Here is a 5,355-nt window from a genome sequence, read left to right as displayed (position 1 = left end):
TTTTCATCCTTAATAATCCAAACAAAAATTTGTATTGCAAGGGAACTCAAACACCAAATTTTCATTTCAGAGCAGTCCTCATAGTGTCAATCAACGTCATACAACTTCATTTTTTGGATGAACGCAGCACTTGAACTATGCTGCATTTTAAGAACTAAAAAAAATAAGTGAAGATTTAAAAAAAATCCCGTTTTGTTTTTCAATTTGAATTGATGTAGTCGTTCTCGTAATGAGCGTTGTTATTACTTAAAAATTGTGTTATTCACCGGTCTGTTGGGTCCCTGAAGCTATCTCAATCATAGAACAGGTTTTATTATGTTTTTGATGGACATTTTGCATTGCTTCTCTTTAATTTTTTGTCTTTTCAGATACCGAAAGTCAGGTTACAGTTTATTGTTTCATCGATATCTCCTAAAGTACTGAATCAAATTCAACAAACGAGGGGGCATTTTGTTTGTTTTGATCTGTTCCTGCTAGCCTATTTGTAGTCTTTTTCTTGCGTCTGCTTGTGCAAACAACAATTATGGTGTAAACTTAAAAAAATATATCATTTTAAGCGTTATTATGAATTTAAGTGGTTTTTATTGTAAGGAGGGTTGTTGTTACTTGCAAATTGTGTTATTTACGCTAGTGTCGGGTCCATGAAGCTATTTGAGTCAATAGTTTTTAGCAATTCAACAATTTTTCTGTTTTCACGATTTCATCAAATTTCTGTGGATGTTGTTTTATGTCAAAACACACAAAACATCATAACCTTCATGGTGAGGTGGGAAATTTTTCCCACCTCACGATGAAGGTTTGCAGTGAACTAGAACGTGGAAGTGGACCAGAATTACACCCACAAATACGCCGGGAACGCTGTTTCACGTTGTTTTACGTCGGTTCCGGAGATCTTGGGCTTCGATTTTAGCCCAAAAAATGGGGTACAGAACAGTTTTTTGTTAATATCTTCTGAAGTACTGAACCAAATTAAACGGGAGTGGTCGCTCTTTGTTGGCACTGAACCCTTCTTGCTTGCAGTGTTTGGTTGGTTTCCCAAATCGGCCTAATCAAAAAGTTATTAATGTTCAAAGTTGAAATAGTTCGAATTTTCGGGCTATTCTGGGTGACCCAAATTTTGGTACAACAAAAAACGCGATTTACCCAACAAGTATTAGTGTTTTAGAATCCCCAGTTAGTGGGGAGTCTCCCCATATATATTTTGTATGCAGTTTTATGTAGTCCAGATGGTCAATTTTAGCGTTACATGAGCAGTACCTGTCCTATTTGCTCATTTGGTACGGCACATTTATGTTGGAATATCTCTTCGTAGAGTGAACCGATTTTTGATCTGTTTGTTGATTTGAACTCAGCTTGAGCCGTACTTGAATCCCTGTAAATAGCGTTTTGTTTCTTTCAGCCGTTTTCGAGAAATTGGCCAGGACACATACCTCCATTTTGAGCTATTCGTGTCCGGTACTTTTGCTGTACCTACATGTTAGACCAATAAAACTAGCTCATTTAGACTCGATAGTTAGTTCGCTAGACTAATGCTGATTGTCGCCATATAAATTTTACACCCCATTTTATGTAATTCAGAAGGTCAATTTTAGCTCTGAAAGTGGTGTTTCTCTCCTCTATGGTTATTTGGTACGGTACATTATTTTTGCTATAACTCCTTGAAGAATGCACCGATTGGGCTCATTTTTTTAAATATAATGCGTATCTCAAGCAGTGCTACAAACGGTATTAAGGGCGTTTGTTTTTTTCGGTCATTTTCGAGAAATTACCCTGTAAACTTGACCCCATTTTGAACCCCAGAAGAGGATGACTGCCAGGTCTGATCACCTGGTGACCTCTGAATATCGTCATTAAACTGTCCGAGAATTGGTTGTTTAGACTCCCCTGATAATGGGGATTCTCCCCATATATGTTTGGTTGTTTCAATCATAATCGTTGATGAAGGTGTTGGGCATTTTGGGTCATCCAAGTCCTTTTTTGGTGCATTTGGCACCAACGGCTCGATCGTTAATAACTCTGCCTACACGAATTTTTTTCCCATTGAGTTGCATAATCAGAGAGCTCGTTATGCGTGCTTTCTTTTGATATAATGAAACCTGAAAAAATATTCACCAGAAGTTGTAAATTTGAGTACGAGCATGGGAAACGTCCCTATTTTCGATCGGACTCGGTCGATTTTTGCTAATAACTCTGTATATAGAGGGAACTTTTTCATTTTGTTTAGTGATATGAACAGCTTAGTTCAAGACGGTTTCAATGGTATACATGTCACATAGTGTTGTTTTCAAAAAGTAGTGAAATTAGCCCGCAAGTCGACCGTAATTTGGGTCATTTTGGACGTTTCTGACGTCCGTTCGTGACGTAACTTCATCTTAACTGATTCTCGTATCCATTGCAAAATGCATTTCCATGCTCTCTGAGTTCCATGGCATTGTTCCAGAACTCATGCCAAAATTTGGCGTTGGACGGTTGGTGTTTTTGGGGGGGGGGTCGTTTAGGGGGTGGAGGTTTGGCGCCGGGGTGGGGGGGGGGAGCGGTCGCTTGGTGGGGGTGGCCGTGCGTCTCGTGTGTTGTCTTTGATGTTCTTTTATGTGTACTAACCAAATGTTTTTTCAGAGTTTGTTTTTGCTTTTCTTCTCTTCTGTCTGCTGTCGTCTCCTGCCAGGTGAGTTCTTCCCGCTTCTTTGCTCGCTAGCTTGGCTAGCTGTTGCTTTCTTTCGGTCTGGTTTGCTCTGCACCGCAGAGCTGCGGTTTTCGGACCGGTTTTTTCGGTCCGTGTTCCCACATCGTGGGAATGTATTCTTGCAAAGCAAGAAGGTTCGTTGAAGCTTTGCGCTCTTCTTGGATTTTCAGTTTTGCGCTTTTTTTGTTTGCTTCCGCTTTTTTTTGGTCTGGTTTGCTGTGCATCGCACAGCTTCGGTTTTTACAGCTTAGGACTTGTTCAAAGTTTTGATATTCTACCTAGGAGTGCAATAGTCCTAGTAGGCTCTGAAAAAGGGCTAATTGTTGATCTAGCTGGTCTGAGAAAAAAGTACTTAATACGTTGTCAAATTTCGAGCTCAAAAGTTATTCTTGTGCGTTTTCATAAAAAGTCTCTTTCCGTATAGTGAAGGACTTGTTCAAATAATTTGAGGGTCCTTGTAGGAGTGTCATAGTCCTAGTAGGTACTGATAGAGGGATAATTGTTGATCTAGCTGGTCTGAGAAAAAAGTACTTAATACGTTGTCAAATTTCGAGCTCAAAAGTTATTCTTGTGCGTTTTCATAAAAAGTCTCTTTCCGTATAGTGAAGGACTTGTTCAAATAATTTGAGGGTCTATGTAGGAGTGTCATAGTCCTAGTAGGTTCTGATAGAGGGCTAATTGTTGATCTAGCTGGTCTGGGAAAAAAGTACTTAATACGTTGTCAAATTTCGAGCTCAAAAATTACTCTTGTGCGTTTTCATAAAAAGTCTCTTTCAGTATAGGGAAGGACTTGTTCAAATAATTTGAGGGTCTATGTAGGAGTGTCATAGTCCTAGTAGGTTCTGATAGAGGGATAATTGTTGATCTAGCTGGTCTGAGAAAAAAGTACTTAATACGTTGTCAAATTTCGAGCTCAAAAATTACTCTTGTGCGTTTTCATAAAAAGTCTCTTTCAGTATAAGGAAGGACTTGTTCAAATAATTTCAGGGTCTATGTAGGAGTGTCATAGTCCTAGTAGGTTCTGATAGAGGGATAATTGTTGATCTAGCTGGTCTGAGAAAAAAGTACTTAATACGTTGTCAAATTTCGAGCTCAAAAATTACTCTTGTGCGTTTTCATAAAAAGTCTCTTTCAGTATAGTGAAGGACTTGTTCAAATAATTTGCGGGGCTATGTAGGAGTGTCATAGTCCTAGTAGGTTCTGATAGAGGGCTAATTGTTGATCTAGGTGGTCTGAGAAAAAAGTACTTAATACGTTGTCAAATTTCGAGCTCAAAAGTTATTCTTATGCGTTTTCATAAAAAGTCTCTTTCCGTATAGTGAAGGACTTGTTCAAATAGTTTGAGGGTCCATGTAGGAATGTCATAGTCCTAGTAGGTTCTGATAGAGGGCTAATTGTTGATCTAGCTGGTCTGAGAAAAAAGTACTTAATACGTTGTCAAATTTCGAGCTCAAAAATTACTCTTGTGCGTTTTCATAAAAAGTCTCTTTCAGTATAGTGAAGGACTTGTTCAAATAATATGACGGTCTATGTAGGAGTGTCATAGTACTAGTAGGTTCTGATAGAGGGCTAATTGTTGATCTAGCTGGTCTGAGAAAAAAGTACTTAATACGTTGTCAAATTTCGAGCTCAAAAATTACTCTTGTGCGTTTTCATAAAAAGTCTCTTTCAGTATAGTGAAGGACTTGTTCAAATAATTTGAGGGTCTATGTAGGAGTGTCATAGTCCTAGTAGGTTCTGATAGAGGGCTAATTGTTGATCTAGCTGGTCTGAGAAAAAAGTACTTAATACGTTGTCAAATTTCGAGCTCAAAAATTACTCTTGTGCGTTTTCATAAATTCATAAAAAGTCTCTTTCAGTATAGTGAAGGACTTGTTCAAATAATTCGAGGGTCTATGTAGGAGTGTCACAGTCCTAGTAGGTTCTGATAGAGGGCTAATTGTTGATCTAGCTGGTCTGAGAAAAAAGTACTTAATACGTTGTCAAATTTCGAGCTCAAAAGTTATTCTTGTGCGTTTTCATAAAAAGTCTCTTCCAGTATAGTGAAGGACTTGTTCAAATAATTTGAGGGTCTATGTAGGAGTGTCATAGTCCTAGTAGGTTCTGATAGAGGGATAATTGTTGATCTAGCTGGTCTGAGAAAAAAGTACTTAATACGTTGTCAAATTTCGAGCTCAAAAATTACTCTTGTGCGTTTTCATAAAAAGTCTCTTTCAGTATAAGGAAGGACTTGTTCAAATAATTTCAGGGTCTATGTAGGAGTGTCATAGTCCTAGTAGGTTCTGATAGAGGGATAATTGTTGATCTAGCTGGTCTGAGAAAAAAGTACTTAATACGTTGTCAAATTTCGAGCTCAAAAATTACTCTTGTGCGTTTTCATAAAAAGTCTCTTTCAGTATAGTGAAGGACTTGTTCAAATAATTTGCGGGGCTATGTAGGAGTGTCATAGTCCTAGTAGGTTCTGATAGAGGGCTAATTGTTGATCTAGGTGGTCTGAGAAAAAAGTACTTAATACGTTGTCAAATTTCGAGCTCAAAAGTTATTCTTATGCGTTTTCATAAAAAGTCTCTTTCCGTATAGTGAAGGACTTGTTCAAATAGTTTGAGGGTCCATGTAGGAATGTCATAGTCCTAGTAGGTTCTGATAGAGGGCTAATTGTTGATCTAGCTGGT

The sequence above is a fragment of the Convolutriloba macropyga genome, chromosome 5 (genome assembly GCF_964194025.1).
Source record: "Convolutriloba macropyga chromosome 5, txConMacr16.3, whole genome shotgun sequence".
NCBI classification, from domain to species: Eukaryota; Metazoa; Xenacoelomorpha; order Acoela; family Convolutidae; genus Convolutriloba; species Convolutriloba macropyga.
The sequence above is the reverse complement of the archived record's forward strand: the minus strand, read 5'-3'. Positions refer to the sequence as shown.